Here is a 13779-nt window from a genome sequence, read left to right on the forward strand (position 1 = left end):
AATCATTCAGAGTTGCTTTAACCCCACTCATATCCCTGTCCACCTGTTTTAGCAGCTTAAAGATGTCAGCACATCTCGGTGTGTCATCTTCAGGTTCTTCATTCACCTGCTTAGGTTTCTTAGAAAGAGGGTTATCCACTGTCTCATCTTTCTTCTTGGTAGACATTTCAGCCAGGTTTCAGATGGTTGCCAGGGTGGAGGGCAGGAACTGTTTCCTTAAGCTGCTGCTCCTTCAGAGGCCATTCTAGAATCCTCTGGAGCATATGATGAGATGCTTGCGCGCATCTATGTTTTTCATCCGCCACCTTATGCTCGATTCATAAAGCCTAAAACATCAGCAAATGTGAAGATTCCTCATGTACCTTCCAGGTATCACCATATTTTGTCTGATTCTAGGTGTCTATCATGGGCAAATCTGAGATAATCACTGACAACTCCACCTTTGCTCTAGTGCAAATCCTTGTGAATGAGACCCAGTGAGCCTTTGTCCTAGGGCCTGCTTACATAGGCTCTACAAACACCATCCCTCTCTCTTGGAGCTCATGTTGGTCATGTAGGTAGCTAGGGAGCAGGTGCAAGTGGATCTAGGTCACCTGGCCTAAGCCCCGCCCACCTAATGCCTTCCCGCTTGCTGCTCTTTTCCCTACTTAAGGAGCCCTCCAACCTCTTTTCCTTTGCAGCTGAGGAGCAGGTGCAAGTGGATCTAGGTCACCTGGCCTAGGCCCTGCCCACCTGGTGCCTTCCTGCTTGCCGCTCTTTTCCCTACTTAAGGAGCCCTCCAGCTTCTTTTCCTTTGCAGCTGGGGAGCAGGTGCAAGAGGATCTAAGTCACCTGGCCTAAGCACCACCCACCTTCGTAGCCCTGCCTCTTCCTTCCTGCTCTCAACTCTTAGATCAAGGGCGTCCCTCTCCCTGGCGTGCAAAGCGAAGGGCCGACAAAGAAAAGGGCAATTCCTCAGACAGCAGGTAAGCATGCACCAACATGTATTTACACCCTCTGTCCCCACAGGCCATCCCCACCCACTCTGTCCCCCCGTGATGTTCTCTTGTGCCCAGCTCCTTCTCGCACACAGGTGTTGCCTGTTTTGCTTGATTCTCTGCCCTGCTTCCCCTGCCCCCCTCCAGCCTACTTCTGCAGGAGTCTGTCCTGATACATTCTGGTTTCACCATTACCGTCTTGTGGCCAATGCTGGATTTTACTTTTATGGACTTCATTGATTGACGGTGCGTCACCCTTTCTCAACTCTTATGCTGGACTTCCTTTGCTTCTTGTACTCGTGGTGGGCCTGAATCATGCTGTTCCAATTTTTATCTTGTATCCTGGTTTGCAACATTATGTGTTACTACTGACTTCTGCAATTCTATTCACTCTCCCCTCTTGCTTCTCCACTCTTTTTGACAACTTACTGTCTGTTCTCTCCTCCACTCCCTTCTCCCTTTTCCCATCTCCTCCCCTCCTCCCCTTACTTTCCTCTATGCACTTACTCTATCAGAATTGTCCCTGGACCTAGTATGATAGCAACCCTGTCTGCCTCCTCCCCCCTCCTCTTACTCTCCCCCCACCCCCTCCAGCACTATCTGAAATGTTGTCAGGCCTAGTACGATAGTCGCTTGTTTTGTTCCTCCCTCCCTTTCAGCACCCCTCTCCCTCACCTTTTGTTTTTCTCTGGCTCTACCAGAAATGTTGTCAGGCCTAGTACAGTAGTCGCCTGTCTGTTTCCATTTCCTTCCCACTCTCCCCCTCCCTTCCTAATCTATGTCTTAGCTCTTGCACCATCTGAAATGTCATCAGGCCGAGTATGATAGATCATTTAACATGGCCTGTAAAAATGTCATTGTATTTTCCCTTGTTCCCTCCCTTGCCTTGAAGTGCTTTGGAACACATTGTGTATAGGCGTTATATAAATAAACTATCATATCATGCATGGCTTGGTAATCATTTTTCACATACAACCTTTTGCAAATCCAGCTAACCCTTCACCTCTTGCAGAAAACCTTGGTAGGACTCCACACAGTTATTCCCTGTTCTTCTGAGGAGACCACACACCTCTGGAGTTTGGTGGTGACTTGAAGGTAGCCGAATATTTCCATAATAAGGAGATCATTACAATGTGATAAGGGACTTCTCTTTAACTGTTGGGGGTTAACCTTTGGCAAAGAGAAACCCACAGGCCTCCACCACCAGAGTACTCCAGCATTTACATGCTGTCTTGTCCTAAAGAGGATTCCCCCCTTCCTTCTCTGGTGAAGGACAAAGCCAGTGGACATACAGCCAGACTCTCATGTGAGCTGCTCACTACTACACTGTTCGAAATGCACTCAGGCCACATGACTGGCATGTCCTCCGTGTTTGGTTTTAATATATTGGGAGCCCGCGGGAGAGCAACTGGGGAGAAATGTCCTGTAATCCTCTTGAAGCATGCTCCTGCGCGCACACACCGAAAACAAATACAGCCCACCAGGGAAAAAGGCCAAAGACACACTTGCAAGGATAACAAGTATTTATTTCTTACAAAATAGAAGTGCATCAGCAAAGAACTCTGCTGCTGAGTGTTCTGAGGTCCATAGGTATGTGCAGCAAGTACAAAAGACGTCACTAATGACATCATGCCATACAGTACAATTCTACAATACATATTAGAGGAGCCCTATACATGTAGGGCCTACTCCATATGAGATGCTAGGCCATTGGTTCATCTTCATCTGTCCATCTCCTTCCACGTGGGTGCTGCTGCGCTCGTCATCTGAGGTGAAGTTGGCCTAACAATTAATTGGCTACTAACACAAACAATGTTATTTTATCATTCTAATACGCACCTGGAAGACACAGGGAGGGCTTGTGGGGAGAGCTGATGTCACACTAACTCACATGCCTCACTCGCTCTCAGACCAGATAAGCAACTCCCAGGGTCCTCCACCTTTGTTTTTTTGGCTATCATTTGTCGCCACCCTGCACCTCGCTACACAAATCATGTGACCCAGTTAGGAAGGCGTGATAGCCTTGTCTTCTGATCTTAGTGATAGATTGAGGGGTGTAAAAGTTTTATGGTCGGTGGACTGGGTTTGTTTGGTCTTGTGGCATGCAGGGGTCTCAGGAGAAAAGCATTGCAAAGCTGTATTTCTGTATTTCTTGTCGGGGATCATTGTGGGCAGGAGGGACTTGCTAGCTGTCCCATAGGATGGTACTGCCAAGAGGCACTCTGCTCTCTTCTCATGACCTTGCAGGGCGCATTCTTCCCAGGGCGTGAGGGCCTGCAACTCTTAGAACAATGGAGGATCTCTTATACTCTGTGAGACCTGGCTGGAGTGGGGGAGGTGTTCATGCTCATGCAAGGGATCTAATACTAACACACAAAATGCTGTTAGCCATGCTTGGGCCTACAGTCTAAGATGGCTACCATTCACCAAGATGACATTCACACCCACATCTACCATATAGCTTGTGATGCATGCATGCACTAAGGTGATCACACACTCTCTCTATGTGCACCCCAAACCCTCTTATCCCTGGATGTGCTCTCTTAGCATTTAATTCTCTTTCAATATCACCTAGGGGGGTTGGGAAGACCATTTCTCCTTCCCATAATTCTCTGGCCCAGGACCAATGATGTGGAGAAGAACGTTTGCCCCCTGCAGCACCAGGTAGGCCTGGGAGGTAGAGGAAGAGAAGGAACAGTTCATTTTTCCACTGGCCGCTGTTTTATATAGTAGAGGAACTCATGCAACTTAGTAATGTGATCGATGAGTCTTTGAGGAGACCTTGACATTGATTGGTTCTTGCATCTCTACCACCATGGGAGTTAGGAATGCCCATTTGTATCACAGACTGGACACAGTGTCATTATAGGAAGTAATGAGAAGGACACAGTGACATTCAGAGTGGACCCAATCTTGGAGAAGATGCTGTTAGCCTAAGATCCTCTTGGGTTTATGATTTATTCCACTGGTATCAAACCAACTGTGGGTCCTGTGAGAGAGGGATATGCACCCTCTCCAATTGAAGTAGGCTTCCAGCTTCCCTTTTTAGTTTTGGCTCAAAGGCAGCACTTGGATATATCTCCACTGTGAAAGATAGCAAGCTATAGACTCTGGGTAAGTCTCTCGTAACCGGGACTAATGTCCGGCATAGGGACTCCCAAGACCCCCCTTGTTTTTTGTATATGTAAGTAACTTTGGGTCTCACCCTAAATTACTACGGGAATCCAGACGTGGACCCCTTGCTCACTATTCTTAGAGAAGCACAGCTCCACCCTACTGATGAGGTCCAACCAGACCGAGACACGTGTCCATGGTTGCTGTTGGTACTCTTGTTCAGAGGAGAATTGCTTAGCATTTTGGTGTTGGACTGCCCTAGGGCAGGACAAATACTGATATGTTTCGGATATTTCTCCTCTGTGAAAGATAGTGAGCTAAAGAATCTGGGTAAGGCTTGCGTAACCGGGACTAATGTCCGGCATAAGGGCTCCCGGGCCCACCCTGTTTTTAGCACTTCAGTGCTACCTACTGAGGCAAAAATATTGATACAGTGTATATGAAGAGATGCAATGTGGAAACAGGGAAAGTCCTCAGGTTTCCTTTGGCTACTTATCTTTGGCTCTAGTGTCACTATAATTTTCCATTTGTTGTAGCACTTTAGAACCATCATTAGTTTTTGCTCAGGTCACCCTGTTGTGGCATTTATTTGGTTCATAGACTATGATTCAGCACCATTTGCTTTGGCTCACAGATCTCACTTTAGCATCCTCAATATCTTTGGCTCATATGTAACGCGTTGGTGCTTTAGTGGCAGTACTGATTTTGGCAAAAGCATTGCAATTTAGCTCCATTATTAGTTTTGGAACAGGTGATGCTTTAGCGGCACTACTAGATTTGGCCCACAGGTGATGATTTTGCACCAACATAATGTATTACTACCATTGATATTGGCTCACAGGTAGTACTTTTTCACCTCACAATATAAGAGGAAACCCGGTAAACACAGACCCAACAGCAGATGGGGAGCGTCTACTCTGTCTGAACCCGGGGGTATTATAAGACTTTAATTATACATGAGACAGAGCTCAATTGACAGGTTAAACCAATAGAATGGCTAACAATGGTCAAATTCCATCTTAAAAACAATCGTCAAGTTTTAATCAGTTTATAACAAGGTTAAAACATTATTAAATCGAAAGGTTTATCAAAAAAATTACACTTATATCATAATGAGAAACATAAAACATAGGAAATTGTTAGTTACAGTCAATGGTAAACATCCACAGATTAATATATGTACTCCCACAACAAATCATGTAGTGTACAAATATCTCCTTATTGTCTGGTGATACTCAGTCAGAGTAGGTTGGTTAATAAAACGTACTTTGTATCTAATACAAGAAAAGCGCCGGTTATAGCTTTTCAGATAAGCACCAATCTAACTTAACATCATAAAAACAAGTGGTAGCAACATCTGCATTGATAAAATCAAGATTTAGTTGTCAGAGGCTCACCTGTAAGAGGCCATGACCACTCTGATACTAAACGGTGGAAAGTTCCAGTGGCGTGTTGATGAACACGAATCAACAACTCGGTAGTCAAGGTGTAAATGAATTCTGACTGGACAGGGGAAGCCGTGCCCTAAATGGAGAAAAGGTTGGTGTGACTCCTAGGAAACTGTTGGTTCTGGGGTTCAGTTCGCTAAGACTCTCATTAAACAGACAGGTAAAGAATGCAAAAGATACCTTAATATAAGATCAATCTTGTATGTGGAAAACACATTTAACTCATCTCGTGGGTATAGACATGGACATTAATTTGTACACCAGCGGTCCCTAGAAGAAATGGTAAGGGGCCATGAGTAGGTGTATGATTACATTCTCATAGTGGCTGCTAAGCTCACTACGATCACACCAAGTAAAGATCATTGACTGGGATTTCATATCAGTGCACATGTGAGTTTGAAGGGTTCAGTATATATCCGAATTGGCCTTTTTACCTTAATAGACTTCGTTGTTGCCTACTATGTGGAAGGTGACAACAAAGAAGTAGTCTGATGTGGCCGTACTGGCCCTGTTATCGAGCCGTGGGCATCAACTTTGATTCACACGACAGGAGCTAAAAGTAATGAGGGGTGCTCTGTCAGAAAAACCTGTATGGAATCATCATTATAATTATGTGTCAAAATGTGGTTTCTCAATCTAACTCACCAGAGGTCTCCACGGATTAGTAGTAATCCACCCAGCGTCTGGTGGCTGCTAGGTACAGCTGAGTACTGCAGTCTACGCTCATACATGCACAGAGAGCCGCTCGCGGCTCTACCATGTATAGCTGTAGTCAAGGTAACCCAATTAGTGTCCACTCCTCCCATTGGGCGTCGTCCTTCTGGCTCTGCTATGATAGAGCCTCCATCTTGGAATGGAGTACAGTCCTGTTCGACTAATAGTGCAACACAAGTCGGTAGACTCACAGGGTACTTGGAATGTGCATTAATGTGCATAAGATATGATGTAGGTTTTTGATAAGCCTTTCGATTTAAAGGAATGGTGCAGTCAGAAATATTATTCTCCCTATGGTTCGGCCATGTGTTTTTAACCATACGTTGATCGATCGTACAAACATTTCCTATGCACCTTAACAGAGTTTTCGTCTTTTGAACACAAGTGAAATCAGGCAGCAGGGCACGGCCATCTTGTGATAATCTTATCACTTGCCGCATCGCCCTGGGTGAACTGCCTTTGCAGCACTAAATCATATCTCCCGCCCCTGAGCCTGACATCACCAAATCATTGATATTCTCCACCTCTCTTCATGACATTACTGGGCAGCGTAGCCAAACGCGCCCAGTCGTCACCTACGTGGCTTGACGCAGAATCCGGAAAACAACACACATCGTCTCACAACACAGCGCGTCACAATTCAGAATATGAAACTGTACTTTAAAAGGAAACAGCAAGACTGTACAATTGGTAAAGTACATTCATTTCACATTAAATGTTTCAAGAACATTCCGCGATTGACATATTCAATCAAAATGGAACTTTTTTTCTTTGCTCTTGATCCGCAAATGTTTATCGTGAGTCACCCGCTGTTCCTTTTTGGTACACAGGGTGTTCGTTTTGGGTAAATGAAGCACTTTGGTCGCACAGTAAATTGCAAGGCTGGTGCATCAACTTGGCACTAGACCACCGTAAAGGTTGTTATGTTGCTCCAAATCGCTAGTACAGCGTAAGGGCATATTGGCCCTTGGCGATCGTCCCAAAAAAGAGTCAAATAAATCCAGTGATTGACATGTAGCTGCTGCTGGCGGTTGAAGAAACCGTCGGTTGGGGTCTGGAATAGATGACAATCGCAGAATGGTAGGATGTACCTGTTTGCAAAACATAAAAATAGAAATGTGTCTCAGTAGCCGATCATTATTACAATAAATGATTTTATTTATTAGCGCAGAAGTGACACAATGTGAACCGAGAGAACACAACATGGAATATGAAAGTACTCTGCTATTTGCTTCCAAGGATAGTGCAATGGAGTATGTTCAGCTCTAAACGTAATGCGTAAACTGAGGCAAAAATTCGAGGTGCACACACAATGTAATGATTTATTAGCGTTGAACCAGGGGGAAACGAGTGGTGGTCTACATGCGTGTCGATGCTGGACTGCCCATGTGCCCGGTAGAAATACCAGCACACAAAGGCTGTAATTACACTTCATTGCAATATGCCACACAGAACGAACGAGTACAATGTAACCCAGCAATAACAGTCAACTATTCGTATTTGGACTAATTCTGGTATAAAATCATCTAAAGAGAAACTTACATTATATTCGGCATTTCCATTCTCTTGGCGTAATGCAGACTCCGTTTGTGTCAACGATTTTTCATAAACTGAACTTAAATGTAACTAGGTCCAGTTTCGGAATGGACAACCTTATCAAATCTTACGTTATTACACCCGTCCTTCAATTCAATCCCTTTCGGAATGGTCTCTGTCTCTCAAGGTAAAAAAAAAATAGAACCTTATACTGTGTTTACAACGCGTGGGCCTCCCCAGCTCCCAAGCAAAAATTCAAAGCTGGTGACCTTCACTCACAATGAACATACATTCTTAGTTTGCAACATTCCGTGTCAACGCATCCATGAGAACTGGAATTTTGAAGCACGGGCCCTGGAGGAAAACATTGGGGGCTGTCACTGCTCGCTGTTCGTGGTGCTGCTGAGGGGTAGGGAAAACTTGCCAATGACAGAATGTGCACTACTCCAAAATTGTAGTCGATGAAACACAAAAACCGAGTAAAAGTGTGTCTAGTAATAGCCCCACCTCTGCTTATCACATGGCCTCCTACCCCATGGCATGTTTTCACAGTCAGTACTTCTTGCGTGCCTAGTATCTTATGTAGCCTAGGTCTCATCCCTTTTGTGTGACAAGCAGCTATTCAGCTGTTTGAGGAACTGTATGGCAAAACCCAAAGATTCTTACACACTGTTATCCATGGGGCACTAACACGATAAATGAAGGTCCCACAGTAGATCGACTAAACTGTGAAATGTGAAAGCAGTGTTACATTGTATGTCAATCGTAATAATTGTACTATTCTTTTTAAAAAAGGACTAAGAGGATATATTTCAAAAGAAAAATTGCATACTTTATTTGGACACTTTATAAAAACATTTTTGGCAAAAATAAAAACAGATGGTAATAATTTGTACCGGGATTTGAACTGTTCAAAGAGCTCTGCTTTGGGTGGACATGGCACGTTCGCAATGTATGTGTGCTCTGAACAGATTTTCACGCAATTCCATGAGTATGCATCTCTACGACATTAATAATAAGATATTTAACAAAATCAAATTCCATTTCCTTATATTCTGGTTTGACCACCGTTTTTTTTGCTTCTTTTCATAAAGGCCATAGTGTAGCGAAGCATCCCTAAGTTTCCTGCAGTCCTAGATTGTTCACGGCCTACATTCTCGTTATGCGCTAATACCTCTAGTAATGTCCTATATTTCAACCCTCCGATGCCGAAATGCAATCTCTTTGGCCTGTACCTCCAAATCTCCTGTGTGACAGAATTCTGTGAGTCCCTTCAGATCTCTTGATAGAGTTTTATCAAACACAATCTTCTCAAGGGCTTTGTGTGGAGGTGAAGATGGAATCAACCACTTCTTCTTCCGTGCCTGCTCCGGGGACAAAGGGCCATGTTCACATTGGTGGAAATGTTGGTTTTCTGCCCAGTGGTGAACGTTGGAACAGTGGTGCATTAGTGACCGCCATTTTTCCAGTAGAATTTCCACATACCCATCACATGTTTTGGAGCTCCACCAAAGATGGTTGCTGAAAGACTGGGACCACTGTGAAATACTTTCCAAACCTTTTTTTCCCTGCAGCCGAGATTTTTTTATTGATTGATTTGGCAACATGCCATACATCAAATTGAAGTTTAATATTTGGAAACTGCTGATTGTCTTGGCTATTGAAATGTGTCTGTCCATGTCTATGAGGTCGATTTGCATTCCCCTCGATTGTAGATCTTCCAGTGATTTTATAAAACCAAGTTTCTCCATGGCCACTGAGGATTTACATTCGGACACCTGCACGACCACCGAACTCACAATTTTCTTACTTTCCATGTCCTGAAAGTGGTATGTGCAGTACTTAGCAGAAAATCTGACACTGTCACACTATCCATCGCCGGCTAGTCTGAACCGTTGGTCAGAGAATGTACTTTGAATAGACAATTGTTCATTTTTCCAAGCTTCACTAATGGCAGGGAATAGATGATCACGTTGATATTTGTAGTACTGCGTTTTAGAAATTAAATGGAGTCCCACATACTGACAGAAACTGGATAACTGCCTGAAACTAGAGCCACTGAAAAGTAAAGCTGCTGCACACAGTAGATTGCCAGCTGGCAGTTTCCCCAGCATCGGTTGAGCGGACCATGAAAATGTTTTATGTACATTTTCACAGGTGGCATGTATTTTGAGGCTACTGCCTTAGAGGAGTCACATTCACCAATGGCTTCCCACATACTTCCCCTCTCACTGAATGCACACATTTCAGCATCTTTATAATCTCCATCAAGCTGCTGTTGAATACTATGTATTTGGCCTCCTTTATTAGACTGTCATACTGCATCACTGTTGTTTCGGACTGAACCGTTGTGGACATATCAGCCAAACTACTGGACATACTATAGTTGAGATCTTTGTCTAGTTCGTCGGTCAATTGTGTTTATGCGTCAGTCTCTGTCATTTCAACATCTGTTACTTGACCGTGGATAGGAGAAAACATCAATGTCGACTGCTTTTTGGGTGGCATTTTTTTGGCGGGTGTCGATTGTGTCAAGTGCTCTGCGACTAATGTAAAACTATCTTCTATACATTCAGTTTCATCTTCATCTGGCAGAGCAGTCGCATTGTAGCAATGGTCCAAAAACACTTTGCTGGATTCGCCGGTCACATTAAATTCATTTTCTGGCCATTGGACAAAGGCATCTGAGTCTTAACACGCTGCGCCTCAATTAATAGGTCCTCCGTGGTGAAAACAGTTTGGCAAGCAGCATCTCTCATTTGTGTCGCTGTCTGTGTCTGCATAGTCCATACTCCATCGGGGAACTACAGGACAGATAGGAAAAAGGATGCTCAATGTAAATCCAACATACAGTATCGTACAATTTACATTAAAAAAAGCATATAATGAAGGCCTCAGCACAAAACAATTGCTAAAAATATAAACTGTTTATAAATAACCTTATTTTTCTTTCTTTTATTTGAAACCTTCTTTACTCTAACATCACCATCAGCAAGCTGGTGCACAGACTCGGATCCACCTGCCTCCCATTCAATATACGGATCTTGTACACATCCCTAGAACAGAGAGTCCATTTAAAATAAGTCATTTGCATTACACATAAAATTAGACTGACTTTGTTTCATTAGAGGGTACTTTCAGTATGCATACCTCTGGCTCCGGATCGACTACAAGGGATGATGTAATTGTAGAGGACTCTCCAGCAACTCCCTGAAACACAGTACTTGCATTAGTATGGATTAAAATATTGGAAAATGAACACACACTTTGGGACGCCGACAAAGGTACATATCAATAGCAAACCTCGAATGAAACATTGTGTAAAACAATTACACTATATGTAAATATGTTCAGATTATCTCGTTCGATGTAACTGTCAGTACCCATACATCTGGATCAACTGCAAGGGATGTTGTAATTGTAGTGGACACTCCAGCAACTTCCTGAAAGACAGTACTTGCATTAGTATTGATTAAAATATTGGAAAATGAACACACACTTTGGGACGCCGACAAAGGTACATATCAATAGCAAACCACGAATGAAACATTGTGTAAAACAATTACACTATATGTAAATATGTTCAGATTATCTTGTTCGATGTAACTGTCAGTACCCATACATCTGGATCAACTGCAAGGGATGTTGTAATTGTAGTGGACGCTCCAGCAACTCCCTGAAAGACAGTACTTGCATTAGTATTGATTAAAATATTGGAAACTGAACACACACTTTGGGACGACGACAAAGGTACATATCAATAGCAAACCATGAATGAAACATTGTGTAAAACAATTACACGATATGTAAATATGATCAGATTATCTCGTTCGATGTAACTGTCAGTACCCATACATCTGGATCAACTACAAGGGATGTTGTAATTGTAGTGGGCGCTTCAGCGTCTCCCTGAAACACAGTACTTGCATTAATAAGGGTGAAATATTGGAAATTGAACACACACTTTGGAAAGACGACAAAGGTACATATAAATAGCAAACCGCAAATGAAATATTCGGTAAAAGAATGACACAATACGTAAATATGATTACATTATCTCTAATTCCATGAATAAAACAAGTCTGGAACAGAATAGCTAGGTAAGATTACCTGATACGCGCTCGAAGTGGTTGATGACTCCAGGCAACACATGGATGTTGAATCTTGTTGCTTCATATTCGGTGGATAATCATGGAGTTGTAAAGGGAAAGCATTATTTGATTTAGAAATGCTAATATTAAAAAATTGGCATGTAAGGACACTGAGTAAGAGAAAATTATGCTTATGTAAATGCATAATATAGCATAGTTATCTGTGCCCATAAATCAATTTTCTATGATGGTTCTAAAAACAAGGACTGATGTTTAGCAAAATGGTGATTATTTAAAAAGCTATACTATCATATAAATATCTAAAGTATTATAAGTGACATTACACCTAAAATACCAATCAATCCATTTGGTTACCTGCACACTGCTACAAGGCCTAAAGCTAAATCCGGAAGCGTGACTCACCTGTGGCAGCATGTGAACGAATAAAGTCAGAATAGCATTTGGGAGCAATTTTCGAGTCGTTCTCAGTTGATTCTTCTTTGTGTACAAGGATGTGTCATACATATTCGGGGTAAACGGCAGGCTGCAGATGCGGTATCGATCACCCCTCTTGTCCTCCAAGACTTTTTTGACTCTACTTTCAAGCTCTGCCGGTGCATATCCGCAACATCTGACCCATTCTCTAATTCGATCTACAGTTTTGGGGAATACATGCATTGTAGTGCCTTCAGTTTTTTTATGGGTCTTCGAAGGGCAACCGAAAATCGAACATGCAGTCATTGTTGTAAATTCTGCAAAAAAAAGATCAACATTATTCAAAATTTACTTTGCATACAAATTTGAGAAAGAAGGAATTAGACCATACATTCCTCAATGTAAGCTTTGCTTGGTCACCACAGCAAAACCAGTGCAGCATGGGCGCCTGTATTATAGGATAACTTTCACAAACAATTAATTGATGTGATGAAAATCAGAACATGTTACTCGTCCCTTGAATGTACTATCGTGCATGAAAAGGAAACATGCTTATATTATAGACAAGGGGGGTCATTACGAGGTTGGAGGTAAGGGATAAACGATGCCGGTAAAGGATTACCAGCCTCATTTACTGCTCCGGGCCATTACGACCCACCAACCCGCTATTAGCAGCACCGTAACTAACGGTGCCTCAAATAACGGCATGGGCGTGGGCACGCGACCCTCCATGCCAGAATTACCGGCATGGCGTAAACAGGAGGCCATCACAAGGCAGGCGGACATGCAAATAACGGCCTACTGAAGCCCAAAAAGTACCTTACCGGCATGGAGTAAATACCAGCATCGCGGACCACCCGTAAACTGCCATGTGCAGTGTTCCCAACTGCCACAGGTGCACACAATCAGCACAGGTGGAGGCAATATAGACTTAGAAATATAAACAATTACACTATATGTAAATATGATCAGATTATCTCGTTCGATGTAACTGTCAGTACCCATACATCTGGATCAACTGCAAGGGATGTTGTAATTGTACTGGACGCTCCAGCAACTCCCTGAAATACAGTACTTGCATTAGTATGGATTAAAATATTGGAAACTGAACACACACTTTGGGACGACGACAAAGGTACATATCAATAGCAAACCATGAATGAAACATTGTGTAAAACAATTACACAATATGTAAATATGATCAGATTATCTCGTTCGATGTAACTGTCAGTACCCATACATCTGGATCAACTACAAGGGATGTTGTAATTGTAGTGGACGCTTCAGCATCTCCCTGAAACACAGTACTTGCATTAATAAGGATGAAATATTGGAAATTGAACACACACTTTGGAAAGACGACAAAAGTACATATAAATAGCAAACCACAAATGAAACATTCGGTAAAATAATTACATGATACGTAAATATGATTACATTATCTCTAATTCCATGCATAAAACA

The 13779-nt window shown here is 42.8% G+C and overlaps 1 long non-coding RNA gene across 1 annotated transcript in view; it reads left to right on the forward strand.

Annotated features, from left to right (window-relative positions):
- The window catches only part of LOC138527280 (uncharacterized), a 258963-nt gene that overhangs the window by 23686 nt on the left and 221498 nt on the right, over positions 1-13779 (forward strand). The window lies entirely within an intron of this gene.

Source organism: Ambystoma mexicanum, chromosome 14, assembly GCF_040938575.1.
Source record: "Ambystoma mexicanum isolate Mex_15411 chromosome 14, UKY_AmexF1_1, whole genome shotgun sequence".
NCBI lineage: Eukaryota > Metazoa > Chordata > Amphibia > Caudata > Ambystomatidae > Ambystoma > Ambystoma mexicanum.